We start from the raw sequence: 27,388 nt of genomic DNA, 5'->3' as shown, positions 1-27,388 counted from the left end.
TTCATCAAAGCTCATCACTGCAATGACCCATGGGAATGCAGTCTTAGAGCCTCCGTCTGTGATGTTCTCTAGGTCGCGAATGTACACACGGATGCCTGTGCCAAACCACACGGATGGTTCAGAGTTGGCTCACTTTAAACTCTGTAGGGAAAAGTGAGCAGCTGATGAAGAAAACTAAAAATGATGACAGATGGAAAATTGTCCTTACTGTAGTTTACGTGGGATTTTTGCTCAAATGGCTCTTGAAATTTAAGATGGCAACATGAAATGCATGCATGTATCCCATTTTACTTCTGTTTTCTGAATAAAATGGGATATTCAATGAGAAAAAAAAAGAAAGATTTATTGCAGATTTATTCTTTGGACTTGTGTTTATCCCTTATTGACTGGATTGGGAAAGGAGTGAGGTTAAAATAAAATAAAATGAGCTGATCATACCAGATGTTTTACAAGAAATGTGAAACTATTTTTCAAAGTGACCTTTTCAAAGTAATTATGTGAAGTCATGAACGTGCATCGCAGAACAGAGCAAGTCGAGCATTTGTGTTTATAAAGCATATACATTGTTTTTTTTTTTTTTTAAATGACCGATTCACTAGATAAGACCCTTATTCATTGTCTGGTATGGCTTATAGCCCTTTGAAGCTGCACTGAAACTGTAATTTTGACCTTTAACCGTTTGGAGTCCATTGAAGTTCACTATATGGAGAAAAATCCTGGAATGTTTTCATCAAAAACCTTAATTTCTTTTCGACTGAAGAAAGAAATACATAAACATCTTGGATGACATGGGGGTGAGTAAATTATCAGGAAATTTTAAATTGAAAGTGAACTAATCCTTTAATTTGTTCACAGAAACAATTTAATTTACATAATAAATAATAGTTTAGCATTCGAATACGTTACATCGCAAATATGGAAATATTATGGAATATTTGGATTTGTGCCGAATGAGAGAGGTAGGATACACCAGCACAAAGCTCCATTTCGCAAACAGTTGAGTGCACAAGCCTTTAAAGTATATTCCTTTGTCATTCAGAATCAACACATGGTCACTGTCTAGGGGGCTTTGTTTTCAAGTGCGCAACTCATGGCATTCTCTGTTCTTCTGCTGGCGATTATCAAACAGCGCTGCATTGCTGCGAGCGCCCCCTTCTGCATTGAGGGTGAATTGCCTGTATTCGTTGTAAGGCCTCATGCACCGAACCGAGATGCCCGTATCATGACGGTTCAGTACGAATACATGTACCGTGCCACCCCTAATGTATATATATATATATATAATATATATAAATACAAACATTTTTTAAAATGTAATGTGTGCTGATGAATAATTAATGTTAGAAATGTTATTATGTATATAATAAATAATATTAATCTAAAAATGAAAATGTATGAGCTGATTATACCAGATGTTTTACAGAAATGTGAAACTATTTTTGTTAAAGCACATACTTTCACTTGAGTTCTCATGAAAAAAATTATATATTTATTATTTATATAAAATTAGGTAAAATAAAATTAAAGGGCTTGGTGATGTCAGCCAAAAAATTTAAATAAAATAAAATATACAAATACAAACATTTAAAAAAAAAAAGTATAATAATTTGTACTGATGAATCATTAATGTTATAAATATTATTATTTATAGAATATACAACACTAAACTAAACTATACTAAAATAAAATAAATTGAATAATGTGTGCTGATGAATCACTAATGTTCTGCATATCATAGCAGTTTTCACAGTCTGAAACATAACCTGCCTCTGACCACAGGCAATTCCTCGTACCCGCTTTGCAATAAAAAATAATTACAAACTCATTAACGTCAACACACTTAACCTGAACAATGTACCATTAGCGAGATACTCGTAGTTCGCCGAGATAAATGTTGAGGTAAAGAGCGTTCTTTATAACCAGAGCCAAAGCTGATGTGATCCACAACCCCGCTGCCAAAAGGATTAAATAACTAAATGTTTGGATCTACCACCCACCGTCTTTTGGACCCCAGCCACTCTGGACAACTTGAGAGAGACTAAATTTACTGCTCAAGAAGAGAGCGGAGCGTTGCCAACATAAACCATCGGCCTTATTTGCATGTCTGTCAATATAGGTCCATTAACATAGACTGGCTTCGCTATCAGAGTTTATGCTAACACACTCTCCGCGGCCGCAGCGGGAGTCTGGCGTAGGAGGACGATTCAGATCGTCTTCTCTGGCCAAGATTTTAACAAATGGAGGAGCTGCGCAGACATGTTGCATTAAAAAGCGTTTTACTGTAATGTGGTGTATATTTCACGATGAAACAACGTGGTATTAAGTACCAGATAAAATGGCCTTTTCCCTACAGGAAGAAGTAAAGTAAATCTATGTGTAACCATCAAAATGTCATGAAGTGCACTTCTACTGACTGCACTATTAATTCACAATAGGAAGATGTTTATACCGTGCAGCCAAAGTAAACAAACAGATGGGACAATTCCAAATTCATTTCAACGTCAACATGGCTTTCATGACCCATTCTGTAATGTAATGTATTTCCAAGTGAAATGTGTGAGAAAAAGAAAAGAAAAACTTAGCATGCCGTAACATGAATTATGACTCAACATTCGCATTGCATCAACATTTCTAGCAAAAGTCAATGTTAAGGCAGAAGAAATCACTGGAAATGTTCTCAGGCTTGATAAAAAAGTGGGAAAAGTTTTTGAGGTCGTGCTACTGCAGCCAGGTGCAGAAAGGTATCCCAGAAATCTGCAGCGTCAGCGGCCTTTCAGAGCCTCACTCGCCTGCCACCTCATTAAAGATGCTGCAGGTATGCCAGATATGCACAGCCAGCCTTTCCATCTGGATTCACTGACAGCTGCTCTACAATATCAATGAAAACCCAAACCTTTAGTTCTATACTTAAAAAAAACACTACACACTAGAGTAATTTATTGATCCGATTGTGTTCCTGAAAATGTTTTTGTTGATTTTAGCACATAGAGTACATAAACACATTTGATTTGAAAAACACAGATGGTTTTTAAATGAATACTGTGGATTACATTAGTGTTAACTGATGCTTATTTGAAGTGTATATACCATTTGATGTATCATTAGATCTGTAAAGTCTAGACATGTCAAGATGATTGTGATAGTCAGATGATAGCTAATTTAAGATCTTTTTAAAGGGGTCATTGGATGCCCTTTTTCTGCAAGTTGATATGATTCTTTAGGGTGTTAATGAAAAGTCTATAAGATACTTTGGTCAATGGTAGTGTCAAAATCAGCTCTGTTTTTAGCAAGCCATTCTAGTTTATGTTGCTTTAAATGCTAATGAGCTCTGCTGACCCCGCCCCTCTCTTCTGTGGGGTGACGAGTAGACTGTAAACTTCAGCCGCAAAACTGGCTAACTAGCACATTATTAGGAAAGGTGATTTGCAAAGATTCATAAAAAAACATTATACTCGCTTCTTCTGTAGATGAAGCTGGATCACGAATGATTCGCGCAAACATAGACATATTTAGGCAGATCGGGGGTTGGCGCATTCCCTTCAAAGCGAAAGTAACGTTAATTCTCTGCGTCTTCAGCGGTTCAGATGTCGGTAGTAAATGATGACTGCTATATTCATTATTACATCCAACAACAAAACACCTCAATCGTTCTTGTCTTCCCCTGCACCGGAGTCGACACAATGGTGGACAGCTCTCAGCTCACTCAGGGTGGGTCTAAGGTAAGACAGGCTTGTCAATCAACTATCGTGGGAGGGGCCTGTGCAGAACTATGTCATTCTGACAGGAATCTCAGAACAGCCTGATTTGAGAAAGGGGATTTAAAAAAATAGCACTGGGTGGATTTTTATCATTATAGGATGGATGTGTACACACTTCCAACACACATTTATGTTCAAACAACTTGTAAAGTGAATTTTGCATCCGATGACCCCTTTAAGACCAAATAATGAAAATTGAAGGAATACATCAAAGGGAACACAATATGTCAATATGGTGAATGCCAAGAGAGCAGAAAGAGTTGCATTAGCCAGTTTAAAAATACAGCTTCTAACAGATTTCCATTACTTTTTAATTCGTGCAACAAAAATACTTAGCTATAATATGGAAATTACTTTAACTGTACTTTCTGATCACACTGCAAAAAATAAAGTTCTTCATCATCAGTATTTTTGTGTTGTTTTCCAATGCAAATGTCTAAGTATTCAAAATACATTTACTTGAGAAACAAAATGACAAAAGATTTGAAGCCAATCAAAATGAAGTGAGGGCTCAAAAATCTAATTAATTTAAAGGAAAAACATTTTCATTTCCCATTGACAATATTTGTTCTTGTTTTAAGCATAAACTCATGTCATTTTGTTCAGTTTCTCAGAAAACAAGACCTGATATCTTAATTTTGCATCTCCAGTAAACACACCTTGATTTAAGGATGTTTAGATAACTGCTTTGAAAAACAAGACAAAAATACTAAGGAAGATGCAACATTTAATTCCAAGGCTTTATGAATTTGAGACTTGATTTAAGACCTTTTTAATGCCTTCATGTGAGGAAGGGCGAATAAAGACTTTTTAAGACTCACAGAAACCCTGCTGCCTGTGGTAAATTTACTGCATTGGGGACTTTAAGTTGAATTTAACCCCCGATATTCCTTCATGCCCTTAAAAATCAAATAAATACACATCTTTAGAAATTCAAACATCCCAGTCACTGAACAGAGAGGAACAAATCAAGAGAGACATGAGGACAGAGAATCTAATTCACTTTTTATCCTCCGTGTTCACTCAACAAACCAGGAGAAATAAAGAGATCAAGGCGGGTGAGCTGGGAAAGCAGGTCTCGAACCCGAGCCAGGAGAATGAAATCCACACTGCTGTAAAGTCAGTGCACCTCTGTCTGTCTGTCTGCATCAGTGACGACAAACCTACAGACCCACTGCTGAATTATGGGAGCGTGCGCTCAGCGAGATGCGCAGGAAATTGAGAGCACCAATAAAAGTGACTGGAGGCCAGCCGGAGTTGTCCCATAAAGCCAGCTGATTGATCGGGCGGCACATGACCGCAGATCTCAGGACAGTGTCAGGACAGCAATGGCAGGAGTCCAGCACCAGGTCTGGTTCATGTAAAATATTACAACATTATGTGACGGGCCAACAATCCCCATTAACACAGTTGTGTTTATGTGCTGAAGGTCAGACGACATGCTGTGCTTCAGAGAATTTAGAGGGAAAAAAAGAAGGCCTGGTGCATTTTCTAGACTTTTTGTTTTCACGTCATCAACAGCAAACCAAAAAAAGCTTTTTTTGACTATTATACTGAATATCATTAAGCATTATCATTAATATTTGATACATAAGTTTGTTTGCCTTTAACTGTTGACAGTTCATAGAGAAACCTTTTTGAAATAATGGTAAATTTATTTATAAATCAAATCCAGATTGGACATAGAGAGCAAATTATGTGGGATTTAAGAGGTACGGCCTCCATAATTAAAGCTAGACAAAATAAGTCAGGTTGAAGGGCTCTTATAAGTACATATAATTTATATATATATATATATATACATTCAACAGCATTTTCAAACAACAATTAACCACAAAACTTAGATTACAAGTTAGTCACAATACAAAATGTCCCTTAAATACATGCTTACAAATGTAAGTCTTAACTAGTGGCAAATTTCAGTACACAACAAATTTTTGTATTTGCCAATTTTTAAACAATTTGGGTTGAGCAAAACCAAATTCAAAATGCTGCACTGAAATTATAATTTTAAGTGAAATATCAACTACAAGCACATATAATTTTCAAAATCTTTCTGAAATGTACCCCTAGTTGTAAACAAGGGCTCTAGTCCTGAAATATCAACAATAACAACAGTAATCTTAATGAAAAATGAGCTGTCTTATGCACAAATGCTGGTTTGATTTCTTTGGCGATGTTTGGCTTATTGAAGGTCAGTTCCACGTAACCAAAAGCTCGGTTTGGACTCTCCGATGCATCAGCACATTTATGACTCTAGGGCCTTAAAGAAGAAACAGAAGGAATGAGAGAGTAAGTAAGAGAGACAGAGACAGAGAGAGAAAAAGAGCAGGATGTGCCGCTATAAATCCAGTAGAGATTTTGGCAGGAAGAGTAGCAACTGCTTTTCATGGCTATCACTGGGAAAAGAGGAGAGAGAAGAAAAGTTGGTTGGTACGCTACCTACCTAACCTAGGCTTGGACACTGAATTTGTTGCTCATGATGAATCTCTCAGAATATTTCTACACTGGCATCGATAATGCTAAAGTTTTGCCTTTGCTTAATGCTGCAAGCATGTGTGTTCTCTACAATCAAACATCGGCAATGTCATGGGTTCGAATGCCAAGAAAAGGCATGAGCTTGATCAACAAAAAAAAATTCTATTTACCTTAAATGAAAAGTACATTGCTTTGGACAAAGCGTCTGGTAAAATATTGTACATGCGATATGCAGGATAAACGTACAGTCAGCGAGTCATTATTGCAAAATAAACCCTTTCAGGGTGATGCAAGGCACCTTGGTTTTGTGTCTGGAACCCGATCACCACGTCAGGATTTATTTTGCGATAATGACTCGCTGACTGTACATTATATCTTAGGTTTATAAATGGGAAGGAGGGGATCAAAAATTCAAGCATGGGCAAAAATAGGCCTCAGTCATTGAATTTCCACTTGAGGTTGGAAAAGGAGATTCCTGCATTCCCAGACAATGGATCGCATTCCCCGACACGTCTGCATGTCCTGTGAATCACTCTCGGCCTGTTGGCCTATAGTTACCTGCGCAAACACCAAATACATCTTAAACCGCTCAATTACCCACAATGCCACGCAATTACAGGCTCTGGGATACAGAGTAAATGTCAATAGCTGTAATAAGTAAACAACATACTCTTTGATGTGTGATCTGAAAAACACTACCTAAATATTCAGCTATGAAATCACAGGAATAAATTACATTTTAAAATATACTCAAATAGAAAGCGGTTATTTTAAATGGTAAAAATATTTCAAAATTGTAAAAAATTTTCTGTACTTTGGATCAAATAAATGCAGGCTTGATGAGCAGAAGAGACTTCTTTAAAAAACATTAAAAATCTTACTGTTCAAAAACTTTTGACTGGTAGTGTATACCAGCAGGGTAAGCAACATATTTACAAATATATATGGCATTTCCTCTTTTAAAATGACCCTAATAATGATTCATAATAATAATAATATATTATATACATTTGTTACTTCTATAAATAACAAAACAATTAAAATGAATCTTTTAAAATTCACCTAATAATAATTAATATATATATATATATATTATTTATACAGTATTATTATTATTATTTATAATATAACTAAGTAAATAAAAAATGAAAAATAACTTTTAAAATTCTTCTAAAATTGTTATAGTTTAAAATAATAATTTCTTACTTCTACTTATTATAAATACAGTGTTTTATTTATTATTGAAATAATTTATTATTATATATGTATATTTACATATTTAATATATACAAATAATTTATTATTATATATAAAAATATGCATGTATATTTACATATGTAAAATAATTTAATTTGCCAAATCATTCACCTTTATGTTCACTTTCTCTTTCCAGCACAAAGATCTTAACACGAGAAACGCGAGCACATGGGTTCAGGATGTTGGAAAAATGTTTTTGTTTCCGCTTTTGAATGGGCAATTTTCATAGGCATTAACTCATTAAACCCAGGGCCATTTATTTCCGCACAACAGCAGCTGTGCTTCTGGAAATGCATTTCAGGTGCAGAGACGCTTTCATGTTATGCATTTTAAAATGCTGATTTTAAATGGTCCTCTCATGCACGTCCAAAGATCGCACCACTATCAGCCAGTATCGGCATGCAAGCTCCTCAAAAAAAGTAAAAAAAGAGCAAGAGGGAAAAGGCCAAATTGAGATGCTTGTACGGCATCAAACGTCTGCTGCCTATTGGCTGGGCTCCACATGACCAAATATGGTAGGAAAAAAGCTCTCTTTCCCGTAAGCAACACGCACAAAAAAAGAAAAACCCAAGGGTTTCACATGCTGTGTAGACAGATAGAGCCTCGTACTCAAACTCGCTGACCACAGAGAGAGAGTGAAGGGACTTCTATCTGCACTCCGAATGATAGCGCTACGTGACGTCTGAGTAGCATCACACAACAAAACATACCTAGCATACTAGCTGTCCCAAACCACATTCAATCCCTCTTCTACACTATCCTCAGCTTGCTGAGGGAAAAAACTGAAAAAAGCTTTTCCCTCCCAGCATTTTTGTCCAAGACTGAGCGGTTTTAGCTTCGAGCTACGTCTCTTCTTACATAACTGCGAGAGACCAGAGTGGAAAAAAAGATTCTTGTCCAAATATCCAGCCACGGAGATGGCCGTGACAGAAAATGCCTCGAAGCAGAACGTATCTCAGCGAGCTTTTGATGAGTGCTTCACGGTCTACGCTGCGTGTGATGCAGAAGAAATGAAGCCAAACGCATTTAGCATCCTTATCATGACACGTAACGTTTTTCACGACCTGTTCAGATCACCAAAGCATGCGAGAAGACGCCTGCCAGCGCTTAAGTGTTTAAGTGTTCATTCGTCCGGGTTTGGATCTGATGAGCTCAGTGTGATGTCATGCGAGATACCGTTCTATAAAAGCGATCGTGTACATTCGCTACATCATATGTTGACAACTGATAAATTGTTGCAAGGAAAATGATCTCATCCTCATATCATTCAAAACCCTTTTGACTTTCTTCCCTGGAACACAAAAGGCGTGTAAGTGAAATGGGGACTGGATCTGTCAAGCTAAGACTGCAAAAAAAAAAAAAAATAAAAAATAAAAGCAGATAATAGGCTACAACCTGTGCATTGCAAGTCTTCTGAAGTCATATGATAACTTTGTTGCATGAACAAGCCCAAATTTAATTTATTTATTAATAATCTTGCCCTCCACAGAAGCTATAACTATTAAAGTTGAATAAACAGCAAAGCCCCATTTTGGTGTTCTTTTAAAGTCATTTTATATACATGAAGATATTAAATGCAAGTAAAGTGTCTATTTTAATAATTCAAATAACTTATGTGAAAATACAATGTCAACTTTTTAAAATATATATAAAAAAATAAAAAAGTGACCATAATACATTTTATTATATTTATGATATGATTAAACACTTGCTGACAAATGGGTAAAACCTAGTGGTTTGAAGGATAGTGGCAAAGATTGGTAAAGATTTCAAATTACAAATAATAAGCTGGTTTTTGGGGCTTTAATGTCATTAATGATTCTTTTTCTAAATATGACAAGATTTTTTGGTATAGCCTATGAACTATTGCTAAACTAAATTACATTTTAGTGGTTGTCTCCTGTAAATCAATGTATATATGCCCAAACCTTATTTAGTTTCTCGCTGGTACTGCTGTCCAGTGCGCGCACACACCCCTTTCTCTCTCTCTCTGTGCGTCTGCTCTGTTCAGCAAGCGGCGGAGAGGAGCAGCGCTTTCAGTTAAACACAGATATTATGTTGCTTCTCTAATTTTACATGCAAGTATAGCCGAAATAGCACAGCACAGCTATTGTCATTATCTTATGTGTATTTGATTTCATCAGACGACGGCTCGGTTATCAGGATTTTTGTGCAGATTAACATTTTGGAAAGGAGAGCTGGTTAGCCTAGTCTTAATGGTTCGCGTTTCATTCACTATTTCATATTCATTCCGTTGTCTGACAACAGAAACAGTAAAATATACCAATGGAAACAGTTTTATTGAGAATTTAGCTGCATCAACATACAGTAGGCTATGTGGGCACAGAGAGGCAAACAAATCTAATGTACATTTTGCATTTTCAGAAGTAGTGAGCTTCTTTCCCAAAAAGACTCATGGCTGTATTAGATCAAAAGGGTGCTTCTACTAAATACTGAGCAAAGGTTCTGAATACTTAGGACCATGTGATATTTCAGTTTTTCTTTTTTAATAAATCTGCAAAAATGTCAACAATTCTGTGTTTTTCTGTCAATATGGGGTGCTGTGTGTACATTAATGAGGAAAAAAAATGAACTTAAATGATTTTAGCAAATGGCTGCAATATAACAAAGAGTGAAAAATTTAAGGGGGTCTGAATACTTTCCGTACCCATTGTATATATATATACACACACACACACACACACACGCACACATACAGGGCCTAAAACTAACTTTTTGCCACACAGGCCAATAGCCAATGACGTGATAAAATTTACCGGCCAAAAGATTTTTTACAGGCCATGAAACTCTTTTTGCAAAAACAGGCAGTCATTACTACTACAATGACTAAACATATTTACAATGTTTTTAATTTGTCCTTTACTTACAAGAAAAAACAAGAGATTTATTGATTTATCTTTTCTTTTTTTGAGATTCTTGTCCTTTGCATGCTTTTGGAAAACGGAGCAGGCCATCGTGTTACGCCTGTTTCACACATACTCAGTTTGCAGTGCATATGGTGCGTATTTTTTGCGCACCCATGTTAATGGATTAGAGCAGGGCTATTCAATTAGCTTCATTTGAGGGCTGGATTATCGAATTGAAAATTTAAATGAGGCCAAGGGGGTGGGGGCCATCCTGATCTCTTTCTGGGGGGACCTATAAAATTAGAAATTAAATTGATATCTAAAATCTATAAAAGTTTAAAATTAGTGCTTTCTGTCAATCAAAAAAAATAAATAAAAATTAATTACAGTTTTTAAAACAAATCATGATTAATCGCATATTAATATTGTCATAATTTCACAATGAACCTCCAAATAAATGTAGAAACAACAAAGATAGTATATTTTAAATATGCTTTTAATGGCTTCTTTTTACTAAGTAGCCTATTGATAGCAATACTGCTACTGGTGTTTCTGTTAAATGCATTTTCCCTCAATTCAACCTATTAATTATAGCCATTCAACATTACAGTATAATTGAAAGCCATTATTGTTAACATTTAATAGGCTCTGAAATATTAAGTGATTCTAAAACAATCTTCACATAAACTATGAATTGTATATGCATAAACTATACACATTAATCTCTAGAGCAGTCGAGTGAATATATTTTTTTTTCTTTTGTTCTTTGATTTACATCAATGACAGACTTCAGCAGGTTTTACTTTAAAAGCAACGCTATCTCTTTAAAACCTGATGCACATGACGTGGATCTGACACATATCCTGTTTCTCCTATTTTCTTCTTTACGGTCATTTAAGACTTCATAAATCATTTAAGACCACGTTTACCAGGTAACTCGAAAAAACGCGTATTTTGACATAATTGTGTGTGTTTTCGTCCGCTGAAGTGCTACTGGTGCGCTGTCTAAGCGGCTCGGTGTTTGAGCTACAGCCAAACCTACTTCACTGCACCGTTTAGGCGGCGAAACCCCAGGTATGTGTCGCCACATTCTTGATTTATGAAGAATAAAGAAGGGAAAAGTTAATCTTCCGAAATGAAGCAGCAATATCTTCTCAGGTAAAAGTTATTAGAACCGTGTATAGGGACAAGCTGGCCATCTCACTGCTCTGACCTTATCAGCCCGTTTGTATCCTATTAACGTATTTGATTCGCTCTTGCTGCTTATAGAACAGCTAATCACGATGATCTTGTCTTCGGAAAAGATTCTTTTATTTGCTTACGTCAGAAACAGCGAATCCCTTTTAAAACTGTCTGTTGTTCTCACTACATTGCATTGTTATATTTCGGAAAAGTTTTACCCGCCAACTGTCGACTAACACTGTTACATTTACTCGCCAACGTCGATTTTCACTCGCATTTGGCCCTTGGTGAGTTTTAATTTTAGGCCCTGTATATAGCCGATATATACATAATTGTATATTATAAATGTGTGTGTGTGTGTGTATATATACAAATATACAAATATATAAAATATACAATTTTATAATATTATATTATTTTATTTATAACATTTTATAATTCTATAATAATAAATCAAATACATTTCAACAGTAGGCATGTATCAAATAAAAACGTAGGCTAACACAGTGTCCTAACTACATGCGACGCGACGCCGCGACACGCGATAAGAGGTAGGCCAACCTTTTCCAGAGTTTTTGTCCTAACTAGCTGTGATGGCGACATGCGAAATTTCTATTTCCGCGACGTCGCGGCTGGAACAACAACATAATGACAGTAATAATCTCAGGTACAGATTATGTGCTTTATTCAATGTTAAAAGTGTCTAATATGAGTTTGACTATCATATTGCGTGGCATTTACAGCCATACTTAAAGCAACGACAGACAGTTTACCTCAGATCTTGAAAATAAATTAAAGCAAAGATGTACATTAAAACCAACGAGTGTATTCCATAAAGATGGTATCAGTCACTCAATATGTACATTTAATAATGTTAAAAAGGATTAATATTTATGAATTAGATTATAAACTTATCCATTTCGTTGCAAGTGCAGAGCGCTTTCAGAGAGAGCCCGCCCACACACGCTTCTGATTGGCTGTGATTTCTGATTGATTCTGTTGCATTGCGGTGTTGCGTCGCGTCTGGTGTGGACACCCAAATTTCTTGTTGCTGGAATCTTGTCGCGTCGCGTGTAGTTAGGACACGGTGTAAAGCTGTATTAAACTTTTATTGTTTTGATGCTTGAAAACCTCATTTCATCTTTAACCCCAATGCATTCATTTTAATTTGAGAGCTACAGAGGAGGGGAACCTGTTCTGGTCTAATCGTCACATTAATCTATTGCATGGCTTCAAAAGTCCTTTACACTACTTTTGTGGTTTTAAATGTGCTTTTTTGACAGATCCAATTAGCTTTCATTTCCATAGAGCAGCACATAATTACATTTTTGGGTGTAATTATCCTTTAAAGCTTGTTTCTGCATATAGGCCATCTACACCCATCTGAGGTGCTGAAAACATCAGGCTTTGCTAAATATCAATTACGTACTACATTTGACCTAACATGAGGGCCTCATTTAGGAGGACGAGGCTGCATTTAGCTGCTCACTTTTTCTCTTGCAATTAACATAACCCAGCACCCTCCTGTATACATTACAGCTGGAACATTTAATGGAACATAAAAATGTATTTCTCATAAAGCTAAGAAGTTCCTGATGTGTCTTGTAAAGTATGTCTATGGAACCCTGCGCACAAGAACGGCAACAAGACTGAAATAAAAAATATGGGTAAAACCACCAGAGTGATTTAAGGCTCTGCTCAACATCAATATGCAAGAAATATCTTCCCGTTGTGCCCTACATGGTAGCAATACAAGCCAAAAGCATGAAGCGTACACTCAATGTGTGTGTGCAACACGTCCCCCTTGTCCTACATCCTCAGAAACCAGCTTCTGTCATGTTATTTGTTTATGCCTCGTAAGTCACTGAACTGTGCGAAAACATTCACTCACCGAGGAGTTATCGGCACAGATAGTGACATTTTTCCATCCAGTTTTCCCTTCCATCAGTATTAATCTTCAATCTTCCTCAATGTGACTGTTTTATAGGCCAGAATTCATACAATGGAATGTGCTTTTCTTCAGTGCACGAGATTTTAAGAGTATTAATTGACGAGAAATTTCTGAAAAATGAAGGGGGCGTTGCATTCCTCAGGAGAGATAGCAGAAATAAGATTATAATAACTCGCGCTGGATGACCTCACTGACAGGCATTACTCGAGGATGCATCATTCGGGAGTTGAAGAGAAGGAACTGTATTTTGTGAGCAAACACGCAGAACACAAGCTCTGATGTTTTAACAAATGGTCACCCAGAGTGTATGTCAATGTACGTCAAGATTTGGGGAGGGAGTAATTACTAAACGTTCTCTGACAGAGATAACATGCTTGAATCACTGCCATCAGAGTATAACACATACATACATATATATTTTATTTTAGAAAAAATAAATATAAAGTATATATATATATATATATACTTTATATTTTATTTTTCTAAAATAATAATAATAGTAATAATAATAATACAATTTATTCATATTTATTTATAATGACATATATTATATATATATATATATATATATATATATATATATATATATATGAAGTAAAAATAATAATAACAGTCTAATTTAAGTATTTTTAAGCTTTTATATATGGCAATAATAATAGTAATAACAATACTTACTTAATAATAATTATTTAATAATATTCATTTATAATGACAGAAGTTATTATACATGAATAAAAGAATGTAATTAAGAATAAATATAATATATACACACACACACACAAGTATTTATTATATATATTAATAATAATTATAAATAAATATAAATATTACATACATTTTTACATCAATAACAATATTTATTGATAATGTTTATAATAATATAATCTATATATACCTCTATCTATCTATCTATCTATCTATCTATCTATCTGTTATTAAAAATATAAATAAATATTATATGTATATTATATATACATTTTAAATATACAATACTACTTTAAAATATTTATTAATAATAAGCAAATTTCAGTAATGTAAGTTTAAGATATGCATGTATGTACATATGTATGGGTGCATACACACACACACACACACACACACACACACACATAATTAAAGGATGATGATATATAATGATACACAATATATATCATAAGTTCAAAGATATGCATGTATGTACATATGTATGGGTGCACACACACACACACACACACACAAACACGCACACATAATTAAAGGATGATGATATATAATGATACACAATATATATCATAAGTTCAAAGATATGCATGTTCACGGCAGAATCCGCAAAATACTTTGAGACTCTTTAGATGACACATTCCTCAGTGCAGAACCCTTTCCCGTGCCCCTCTCCTCTCTCTTCCAGCTACGCTACCAGATCTCCTCTCTTTTGTGCATATTTCTGCTGGCTGTTATTATTAGCATGGCTCCAGGCCAGCGTTGTCAGGGGCCGAGCGCTGTGTGGCCCCCACGGACGGCAGCTCAACCTGTAAAGATGCAGATATATCACACACGCACACCGAGCGTCACTCACACCGGCCACGTCGCCGTGTATAAGACATTGTCTGGCAAATTCACCGTGGCTATGGTTAGTGCCACAGGGCTGTGCAGCTCATTCAGGAAAACCTCAAAAAAAATCTTTCTTTCACTGCGGCTGCAACTGCAAGGTCCAAGAAAAATCTCTCTTTCTTGAGCAAGCACACAGTCACTTAGATTTACCCAGCTTTGGACGATTTTGCGAGCGTTATGATAAATTCCTCTATTTTAGTCGAGTGAAATATTACCGCAGTTAAACCTAGAAATGTTTGAGTGCAAGCGCTCCGTCATGCAGCTCAACTCGATGTACCCTTCCACTTCGCAAAGCCTTTTAAGGAAAAAAAGTGCATAAATCATTACCTCAGAGTTCAACATAAAGGACTCCTGCTGCATAATCTTTACATTTACAAGAAAAACACAAATCTCAGGCAAGCATGAAATTGTAAATAATTGAATATTGGAGCTATGGGGCGGTTTCAGGTTCCCGGGTTGAGGGTAGCTAATGGCCGAACTGGAAATGAGATTAATCCACAAACCCAAGCGCCACTGGAGCCACTCCAAAACGACGTTGGCCCTTGCTTTTACACACCTGTGCCACACACAAGCACCCATTCAGGGTGCTGACATTGGTTGTGTTGACACAGATCCTGAGTGACTCGCTATTGCATTTCAGAAGCGCCCGACTCAATTCTCGATCATTAAGTCTAACCTGAACTAATGGAGGGCCGTTATTATCCGCGGTGGTCTCGCAGACGCCTGTCACAGACTTGAGTGGCGCTGCAGCCGCACACACACACACACAGCAGACAGATTGCAACAAGTGCCCATTGTTCTTGTTACTGAGGCCGTGTTCATTAAAGCAAACCTTAATGAGGTCTGCAGGCCTTCCATAGACATACACACACAAGACCTCCATCACATTCATCAAAACCTCTCAAGTATTTCATCACTCAAAGAGACACGCACAACTGCTTTTACCCATTTTTAAAGACATGTTTGAATGCTGTGTGCGTCAGTGATTAACAATAACGAGTCTGTAATTACGGCCGACTCCCTATCAATTTGCATGCCCCATTTTGTTTGCATCAGGCCAGGAAGAAATAAACAAAGGGCCTGTTTGCTGCTGCTATTGTTTTGGCCTCAGCGTCACCAAATGCTAATTTCCCGCAATTTGGTTGTTGACCCTGTTCCAAAACATGCCTTGCTGTAGACTGTCTATATAGGTACTTGCTTTTAAGGCAGCATGGTAACTGAAACTGAACCTCATAAGCGACTAATTGCGTTTTATATTAGCATGGTGCCAAGCTAACAGCACACATCTATTTTTGTGTCAACAATTTTTGATATTAAATGAAATACCTTTTATTGAACAGTTCTTAAAAGAACCACTATTTTCAAATAAAGGGCCTTTATTGGCATCGACAGTTTCATGTAGAACCTTTAACATCCATGGAACCTTATTCATTGCACAAAAGGTTCTTTATAGTGGAAAAAGGTTCACACTATGAAAAATGATTATTTTAAGAAATATATTTTGTATATTTTGTCGCCATAAACTGGCCTGTCAATCATTTCGCTAAAGTAACCCCCTGATATACATACTTCACATTTCAGTTCATTTAATTTGCTCTACTTAACAATTCTTCCTACCGTACTGGAGAGAAAAGAAGTAGCATGATGATCTGCCAGTCACTGGTCTTTCATGCAGAGGACTTGTCTAATGCGTTTGCATAATGAAAAGTTGATCGTATGGTCAAACGTATCTGTGAATGTTTATAAAAAGTTCTCTATGGAAGCCTGTTTCCACCACTGAATAAAAAATAAAAAAGGTAACTGCAACTTTTTAATCTCAAAGTTTCTATCTCATTACTACGTTATTACTCAGAATTGCATGTTTATATCTTACCTTTTATTTATTTATTTTTTTGCGTTTTTGACCTTATGATGGGGGAATGTTTGTCGAGCCAGGATTCGAAATTGGGATGTCCATAGCACTACGGCGCTGTATGTCATGTTTGTAGTTCTGAACTGAATCCTCCAGTAAAGCGCAATGGGTTGTGGGCAAACTTCCAAATATCCACCAGAAATAGTCCAGGTACCTTTGGGATACTCATTTCAACATAATACGATTTGGGACACTAATTCTAATTTCAAATACTATTCAGGACAGATAGTATGTTGAATTGGGACACGGCAGATTCCAATAGAGTTTGATGGTAGCATGCTGCAAAGCGAAAAAGATACTCTACTAAAAAAATCTGCATAAAAGTCCATAGCCCACAAACACTTGGGTAAAGATTCAGTAATTTATGTTATTAAATGAAAATGTTTTTGTTCACAAATCTAGTCACAATGCAGATTTGGATTGCCTTCCTTATAAAGGATAGGCCTATGTGCAATGCTGCCTTTGAATTTGGTCAAAATGTGGTATAACAACATTACAAACCTTTTGGAACAGCCTTTGATGCCTTAATATCTTGGAACAGAGCTACTACACAACCAATGCAAATGACTTACTATAAATACAACGTATATTTTTTATGATTACCGCCTCTGAATCACATTAGGTCCATTCTGAATACATTTACTGACTATTGGGACATGTATCAAATAAATTCCCTGCCTTTTCTGCTCACTTAGAATCACTAGCCCTGCAAAGTACAGCAGGCAAGCGTCTCCGCTAGTGTGAACTCCAACTGAAGGGTAATAAAATCCGCTTTAAAAAAGCCAGACCTGAGATGTTTATTAATAGTATGAGGAGCGATTGTAATGGGGAATCATTAATAACACATTTCTTATGAGGTAAGAGTCTCTTGAATGCCAGTTTGTCTCTGCACAGAGCGTTGCTGATTAAAAACTCTCACTATGAGAGCGCGTTTCTGCGTCTGACTCACTGCCAGCTGTCTGCAGATGAAGAAATTAACTCATTCCACAGTGCTTCTCAACTTACAAACACAAACCGAGCTGCAATACCGCAAAGTGACGTATAGTTCCGCTTATGTAAAGCAGTCAGGATGCATTTCATTTAACGCTCGCAGGTAAATATACAATCGAAAAAGGAATCCTGAGTGACAGCCACGCCGGCGGCTTTGATCTTAGGCTTTAATCAGCTTTAATTGGCTCTCTCAGAAGAACGCAATGACATGTGAAGTGGAAAGAAAAAGGAGGCGAGTATGCGCGCACGACGCTGCCTTGCATTCCTGAGGATCCCTCTGAGGCGAGTGTGCTAGTACGTAAATATGCTTCTGATTAGAAGGAAAGAGTTCACTCCATAAAGGCACTCTTAAACAATTACCGCTGCTACCATTACCAGACGCACACATAAAGACTGAGGTCTATTAAAGAATTAACAGAGAAATAAGACTAGCGTCGAATCATTTCACTGAGGTATTGAGGGGATTTTGCTCTGGGTTAAAAAAAAAAAAAATGATTTCAACATCATCAGTCAGCTTTTGTCTTTGGCAGCCCATGTAGGTCATCTGTTACTCAATACCGCTCAAATTCATCATGCAAGCAGTAACATCACCTCTCAAGATTGGCTTTTTCTTTGACCCAGCTTGGCTCGTGATAAGGATGCATGTACGATCTGACCATGTAAGGCTGAAAGAGCACAAAGCAAGCCGGCAAAGAGAAGCGTGCTTGCTTTCTTAGGTCAGGAGGTCAGGAGAGTTTGACTAGCAGCTCGCTAAAGCGCTCCTTACCTCAGCAGAATCGGCATTCGTCAAATCAAAGCTCGCTGGCTCTCCCTCAACACCTTTATGGGAGCGCTGGCGCGAATTCGCGCTCACAACACGGGCCTCTGCTAAGCACCTACATCAACATGACCTCATGCTAGAGTCAACGTCAATTTTCATGCGTTCTTTCGCTTCTGCATCATGGCCGACCCTAAATATGTCCCCTAATTCTTCATTTCCCTCTCACGGAGTGATTTCTAATGGAATGTGCTGGACATCTCTTGATTAGTTTTGTTTGTTTAGTGGTCGGCCGAGGACAGGGAAAATGGGCTCGCCGAGACATTTCCTGTCCATGTTTTTGCAGATGAGAATCAGCTCACTGCAAAAAAATAAAAACTCAGATTGGCTACACGTTACTATTATGGTCATTTTGAAAACTTGACATCACATGGTTTTTGAAGGATGGCATATATTCAGGGATGTAAAATGATATGAAAAGTGGAGGAGCACTCAGCATTGGTTATGAATATTTAATTAATTGATTGTCACTTACCACTTGTATGTTCATTCAGACCAATGAATGAACATTCCTGTAGCTCAAAGAGATGCCAAGGTCATGGGTTTGATTCCCAGGGAACGCATGAACTAATAACATGCACAACTTTAATGCAATGTAAATGACTTTGTATAAAATAATAAGCCAAATGCATAACCAGAATTGCTCATTGATGATGCTACCAGTTAGCAGGCTCTTCTCCTTAGTCTTAAATGGAAAGTTCACCTAAAAATGAGAATTATGTCACCATTTAACTCACCCTCATGTTGTTCTAAACCTGCATGACTTTTCTTTCTTCTGAATTTTGAAAAATGTCTTCATTTTTCTTGGCCATACAATGAAAGTCAATGTTTACACATAAGAAAGTAAGTTATAGAGGTTTGGCACAACATGATGATGAGTAAAGGATGGCAAAACTTTTCATTTCAGGTTGAACTAGTCCTATAAAGTCACAGCTTTATATGGCCAGGCTACAATTTTCTTTGCATTGCAGCCAAGCAAAAATAGTGATTATATCTCTAAAATTGTGAATGTTCCCTTATTCTAAAATTGGCCATATTTAGACAATTAATCAATACTGCAGCTTTTTAGTTGTCATCTTTATTCCCAACTGAAGCGTTATCCCTTAAGTCTAATTCTGTCCATGCAGAAGAGTGGAGAAGCAAAAACATCCATTAGCCTTCATCACCCCTGAAAAATCCTGACAAACCAGCGGTCTGAGCGCAAGCCTAGTGCACTTAAGATCTCCTCAAAATCCAAGGCCAGGCACCATTAGACTTTTCCACTGAAACCTGCCGTCTCAATAAAGGACAACAAACAGACCACAAAGTCAAATTACAGCAAAAAAAAAAACTGGAATCCTGCTGCAGAAGGACTTAATGTAAAAGGCGGGAGGAATTTCAGATTTATATATTACTAACAAAACATCTGGGGCACTTATTGCATATTTGCAGGGACCTAAATAAACATGAGCTAAAGTTTCAGATGGCTCTGACTTCACAATCGAGGAATGCCCCCGTTTCGCCGCGTTTCCCGATCGTCACCGTTGGTTTGGAGCTCAGTGGTTCTGAGAACGCTCAGAAACGCTGCAGCGTTACACAACTGCGGTTCCTGGATCCAGTGCTTTAAAATTACAGGCTATCAGATTCAAAGCGGCAGAGGAATAGCTGAACATATGAAGGGGGAAGGGTTAGACAGCTGCATCTCCTGAGGTTTCTGCAGCACGTCAATCATGCTAACAAAAAGTTACTTGAACACCTCACAAGAGTCATCTAAAATAATTTTTATTGCAGCTTTGCTTTACACAATGACTTTGAGAATGCTTTGTATTTCCAAAATGTAAGAACGAACGAACGAGCAATAAAAATAGAAAGAGAATGCATGACGCATGTGCATAAATCTTTTTGTGGATAACCAAAAATGATTTCAGTACAGTGATGGGAGTTTCATATCTAGAAAATTGTTTTGCACATTTAATGAGAACCTCTATAATGCAAACTTGCAAATTAAATTGTCAGCTCAACTCAATATAATTACATGTTTTGATGCATTTGAGGGCTCCAAATAGAGTTTTGGCAAATGTTCTGCTCTTGATAAAACAAGGCCATGAATGTAGACTAAACCAGATAAGAAGCAGAAGGACATCAATCTAGAATGTCCGAATGCCCAAATAGGGCCGGGCTGTATGAAACTGTAAACCATGTGACAGCAGAAATGTGTCTGCAGATTCTGCTATACTTTTTATACCTGCAGTCTGATACCAAACAGAAAACTATAATCTACTCTGCATGTTGTTTTACAGACAGGTGCCTCCAGTGTACAGCTCCATTGATTATAGTGGGAGCGATTTAGTTTTGATGTGACATGCCACTCGCGTCCGGTGAAAACACTCTGTAACTGCAGGTTACTTACAGGTGCCAAGCAACATCACAAACTTGCCATATTTACAAGAATTCATCCAGTCGTATTTATACTATATTACTGTTTTAGTCTTAAGTGTTAAACTCTATTAGTATTACAGGTGCTGGTCATATAATTACAATTTCATCAAAAAGTTGATTTATTTCACTAATTCCATTCAAAAAGTGAAACTTGTATATTATATTCATTCATTACACACAGACTGATATATTTCAAATGTTTATTTCTTTTAATTTTGATGATTAGAGCTTACAGCTCATGAAAGTCAAAAATCAGTATCTCAAAATATTAGAATATTTACATTTGAGTTTGAATAAATGACCATCCCTACAGTATAAATTTCGGGTATCTCTTGTTCTTTGAAACCACAATAATGGGGAAGACTGCTGACTTGGCAATGATCCAGAAGACGAACATTGACACCCTCCACAAAGAGGGTAAGTCACAGAAGGTCATTACTGAAAGGTGTGGCTGTTTACAGAGTGCTGTATCAAAGCATATTAAATGCAAAGTTGACTGGAAAGAAGAATTTGGGTAGGAAAAGGTGCACAAGCAACAGGGATGACTGCAAGCTTGAGAATACAGTCAAGCAAAGCCGATTCAAACACTTGGGAGAGCTTCACAAGGAGAGAACTGAAGCTGGAGTCAGTGCATCAAGAGTCACCACGCTCAGACGTCTTCAGGAAAAGGGCTACCAAGCCACTTCTGAACCAGAGACAACGTCAGAAGCATTTTTCTTGGGCTGTGGAGAAAAAGAACTGGACTGTTGCTCAGTGGTCCAAAGTCCTCTTTTCAGATGAAAGTAAATTTTACATTTCATTTGGAAATCAGGGTCCCTGAGTCTGAAGGAAGAGTGGAGAGGCACAGAATCCATGTTGCTTGAAGTCCAGTGTGAAGTTTCCACAGTCAGTGATGATTTGGGCTGCCATGTCATCTGCTGGTGTTGGTCCACTGTGTTTTCTGATGTCCACAGTCAACGCAGCCATCTTCCAAGAAATTTTAGAACACTTCATGTTTCCTTCTGTTGACAAGCTTTATGGAGATGCTGATTTCATTTTCCAGCAGGACTTGGCACCTGCCCACACTGCCAAAGGTACCAAAAGCTGGTTCAATGACCATAGTGTTACTGTGCTTGATTGGCCAGCAAACTCGCCTGACCTGAACCCCATAGAGAATCTATAGGGTATTGTCAAGAGGAAGATGAGAGACACCAGACCCAACAATGCAGATGAGCTGAAGGCCACTATCAGAGCAACCTGGGCTTCCATACCACCTGAGCAGTGCCACAGACTGATCGACTCCATGCCACGCCGCATTGCTGCAGTAATTCAGGCAAAAGGAGCCACAACTAAGTATTGAGTGCTGTACATGCTCATACTTTTCATTTTCATACTTTTCAGTTGGCCAAGATTTCTAAAAATCCTTTCTTTGTATTGGTCTTAAGTAATATTCTAATATTTTGAGATACTGATTTTTGACTCTCATGAGCTGTAAGCTGTAATCATCAAAATTAAAAGAAATAAACATTTGAAATATATCAGTCTGTGTGTAATGAATGAATATAATATACAAGTTTCACTTTTTGAATGGAATTAGTGAAATCAATAAACTTTTTGACGATATTCTAATTATATGACCAGCACCTGTATATAAATGCTAAGCAGCTGTTTCAGAGGTAAGGCTAGACTTTAATAATTTGCTTATAAATATACCAAAAGTTTGGGATCAGTAGGATTTTTTATGTTTTTTAAAGAAGTCTCAAGGCTGCATTTAAAATAAATAAATAAATAAAATACAGAAAAAACTGTAATATTATTATATTTATATTATAATATACTTCAAAATATAATTTATTCCTATTATGCAAAGCTGAATTTTCATCAGCCATTACTCCAGTCTTCAGTGTCACATGATCCTTCAGAAATCATTCTAATATTATGATTTATTATCAGTGTTGGAACTTTAAAACAGTTGTGCTGCTTAAGATTTTTTTTAGAAACTATGATACTTTTTCCAAGTATCAACTAACACATCCTAGCTGAATAAAAGTATTTTTATTTTTTTCTATAAAAAAAAAATGTAATGACCCCAAACTTTTGAATGGTAGTATATACCGTTACAAAAGCTTTCTAGGTAACACTCTACAAAAAGGGTACATGAATAATCATGTACTAATGCCTAAATTAATACTTAATTCATCACATACTAATGATTATTAAGGGAGTGAACTAATTATGAACTATCCTTAACTACGACTGGAGTCATACGGATTCATGCATGAATAACGGCAGCCTTAACTACATGTTAGTACATGTTTGATTGTTAATGCATTAACATTTATGGGTTAACTAAATCAAACAGCCTCTTTAAGAAGGAATAAGAAATACTCTGACTTTGAAATTAATTTAATACTATCATAATTTGAGCATTACTCATTAGTGGGTGGCAAAGGATTAGTTGATCCTCTTCATCAAGTGTAGAAAATACTAAATACACTAATGACTGATCTTGTCTGTTTTATGTTCATCTCTATATATATATATTTTATATTTTAATCTACTAAATGTCGTCTGCTTTTGTGTCAACTCATTATTAACTACCCATAAACTAACATCAATTAATGGCTTGCTAAAGTTGATTTTGACATGACTTTACTTGAGGGGGCCCAATCATAATGAATTCACTGTTAACTACTTACTAAACTCAGCTCATGATTTATGTTATACTTTCTATCAAACACACATGTACTAACACAGTGAGTATTCAGCTCGGTTAAGAGATGCTGTGTGGATTTTTAAGAAGTCAGAGAGCGGAGGTACAGGATCATCACGGCTGTGTCTGGATGGAGAGTGAACTCTTTCCAGTTTGAGCATTTCTTCAGGAATTGTTCTACAAATAATCTTTGTGGGTTAGGTTTTTTTTTTTTTTTTTTAATTAATCCGTGTATAAGACACAATAGGGTGAGAGATGAACATAAAACAGACATTAGTACTTTCTACACTTGATGAGGAGGATCAACTAATCCTTTGCCACCCAATAATGTTTATGACAAAGCTGAGGATGTCAAATGCTGAAATTATGATAGTATTAAATTAATTTCAAAGTCAGAGTATTTCTTATTCCTTCTTAAAGAGGCTGTTTGATTTAGTTAACCCATATATGTTAATGCATTAACCATCAAACATGTACTAACATGTAGTTAAGGCTGCCGTTATTCATGCATGAATCCGTATGACTCCAGTCGTAGTTAAGGATAGTTCATAACTAGTTAACTCCCTTAATAATCATTAGTATGTGTTGAATTAAGTATTAATTTAGGCATTAGTACATGATTATTCATGTACCCTTTTTGCAAAGTGTTACCGCTTTCTAATGGCATTACATGACTGTGTAATACACAAAATCATTGTTTTTTTTCTCAGTAAAATAAATATAGACAGGATAGATACTGTTACCTTCATACATATAACTACTCATATAATATCATACTACTCATATACCCATTAGCGGGGGGGAAAAAAAAAAAGTGAGGAAAAAATGAATCATGGAGAATTAAGTCTCACTTGTCATAAACACTGTAATCATCTACTGCCAAAAAACCCCACCATAATTCAAGAAGAAAAGACAGTATTTTTGACATTATATGACAACAGTTGCTTAATGTATCTGAGTGACAAAGACTATCTCAAACATTAGGCTAGTAGGCAAATGGTGTCTATAAACAAAAGGAAAATTTTTTGGCCTTTATTGCATCCCATTATAAACGTTTACATGGTTTAATGTGCCTTAAAAACACCACATTTCATTTGCACCTCACATTTGTCATCTTTTCCCAAAGTCCTTGGGTTTCTAAATCGAGGAAAACACTACTGTCTTTCTCCTTGGATTACGCCGGTGTCATGCTTTTGGCAGCAGATAGTGTTTATGACAAGGGAAGAATTTCAGTCCTCTCAGGTCATTGTGACTTTATTCATCATGATTTACATGAGTGGCTCTGGACGGGTCTGTTGTAAGACGGACCCTCTAGACCCCTACAGGCAGCCTGTTCCCATAACCCAACAAAGAGGGAGCCAAAACAGAGAAAAGTGCAAAATGGGGGAAAACAGTGCTGTTTTGCATTCCAGAGACTATTCCAATCATCTGTCACCGCATTCAGTCTGTTCCTTTTAAGGCGAGGGCATTCCCCACATATTTTCCAAACACCACATTGTTATCAGATCCCGTTTCATGGCCAATTACTGGCCCGCAGTGTTGTGAGCACCACGCTTCACTGTCCGTGCTGCTATTCTGACAGCACATCACTCCATCATTCTGTGTTCAGATCTTCCCTCAAGCTCTAACTCGTACATCTTAAGGTCAGAGCAATAAAACGAGGTCCAGAGTCACAATCTGACAGATTCTGTACTAAGCTGCATGCACGTTATTAGCTGAATCAGCCGAAAATGCAGCTGCCCTACAGTAGGCATAGAAGCCTGGCCTGTGCTGTTGTGTTAATAAATGGGGCCATAAAATTAATTTAATAGTTTGCAATAAGTACAGAGCTTGCATTCTTTGTCGGTCGGGATTTACGGGTTCGCTGCCAAAACGCAAACAGCAACAATCAAGATGCTTCATAAATGCATCGCTTTAGTTAAACAAGCACTCAATGGTTCCCAGAAGAGAAATTTCCCAAAGCATCCAGTCTAAACCCCCCACCCCCTCAGCTCCATCCCAAATCCCACAACAGACATGAATTAAACAATATAAGAATGTTCATGGCCGGTGATTCCACGCCACAAATATTTTGAGAAGAGAGTGTGGAGATGCGGGCAGCCAGAGAAAACTCCAAATCCGTTTTGGACGATACCAGTGAGAATCTTAATGGGCTACAGCATCCCTAAATCTAAGCATGGGACAGTAGCTTCCTATTTATGAAGACTACAGGACGCTAAAGGACACTAGAGAGGTTACTAACAGAATCCCTCAAAAAGATGCAAAAAAGCAGAAGATCCCTAAAAGAGTTCAATGCAATAAAAGGTTTATTGCGGCAAAGCACACTTAAAACCAACCCAGTCAGGTCAACAGAGTATCAAAATGCCTTTTTTAGACAGTTTTGGCAGCTGTCAACCAACCCAGGCCCTTTTCTGGAGATTTTGGCTTGTTGGAAAGAAATCCAGGCTGATTCGTAAATAAGATAAAGTAGTATGCAAAATGGGTATGTGTGGAAAGAAAGGGTACAAGAAATAGGATTAAGAGACTTGAATAAGCATTCAATTTAACTCTCAAACAACAATCAACATGCATTAAAGTAAAAGTAGGCTATATTTATATGTAGCTATCCCAAAGCTGAATCACAGATTTAGAGCTAGAACTTTCTAAAAGTGTAAACTAATATATAATATTCAGCATAGCCTTCTATAAAATGCATGCAATATAAGCCACGCTTTTCAACAAAAGACTTCAGTGAGACTGACGCCAAATGGTTAATGTTTTATCAAGCAAGGAGGAAGAGTTTCTAAATAGCGCGTAAAGTTAGTAAAGTCGCATCCAAACATCTGGCGGTGACGGTAAAACTCACCTGCGCGGTGAGGCGAACGAAGTGTGCGTCCTTTAGATGTGCGAAGAACCCTACAAAGAGAAAATGACTTGAGCTGTTCCTTCACTCCCAAAATCTCCAGCGTTCAGTAACAGGACTCTTGAGTTTGGGAAGCTCCTCCCTTTAGAAGCCATTCACTCCATCCGACCTCCGCCTTCTTCACCCGCCGAGTACAGTTGCAGTTCCAGACTCGTCTAAAGCACTGGCAACACAGATTTAATAACCTTCATTTTAATAATAAATAGCTTAATAAACGAACACTACTGCATTATAGTATTCTTATTAATTCATTATTTAATGTAGAAAGTTAAATCATAAATATATAATGCATGTTTCTTACTTTCAAACTGAACATATCCCGTTTTATTATGTATGCCTGCAGCTGAAATGGGAAAATAGATAATTACTTGACAGCAACCTTGACCAAACAATGCTCACGTCGTCCTGAAAGGGTTTATTTTGCGATAAAGACTGTATATTACCCTGCTTGCTTATTAAATGGACACTCACTAAATAAATAAATAAATAGCCTACGTGGACATATACTGATTTGATTTTAAATGCCTTACCTTAACGCTTACGCGAAGAAAAAAATATTTTTAGAATATTATTT

At 36.9% G+C, this 27,388-nt stretch overlaps 1 protein-coding gene across 1 annotated transcript in view; it reads right to left on the bottom strand.

Annotated features, from left to right (window-relative positions):
- Positions 1-26,947, bottom strand: part of cald1a (caldesmon 1a) — a 40,152-nt gene extending 13,205 nt beyond the window's left edge. The window contains exon 1 of the mRNA XM_058774265.1: positions 26,758-26,947. The gene's annotated coding sequence lies outside the window, so the exon portion shown is untranslated. The remainder of the gene's footprint in view (positions 1-26,757) is intronic.
- Between the last annotated feature and the right edge of the window lie 441 nt (positions 26,948-27,388).

Source organism: Onychostoma macrolepis, chromosome 04 (genome assembly GCF_012432095.1).
Source record: "Onychostoma macrolepis isolate SWU-2019 chromosome 04, ASM1243209v1, whole genome shotgun sequence".
NCBI classification, from domain to species: domain Eukaryota; kingdom Metazoa; phylum Chordata; class Actinopteri; order Cypriniformes; family Cyprinidae; genus Onychostoma; species Onychostoma macrolepis.
The sequence above is the reverse complement of the archived record's forward strand: the minus strand, read 5'-3'. Positions and strand labels throughout refer to the sequence as shown.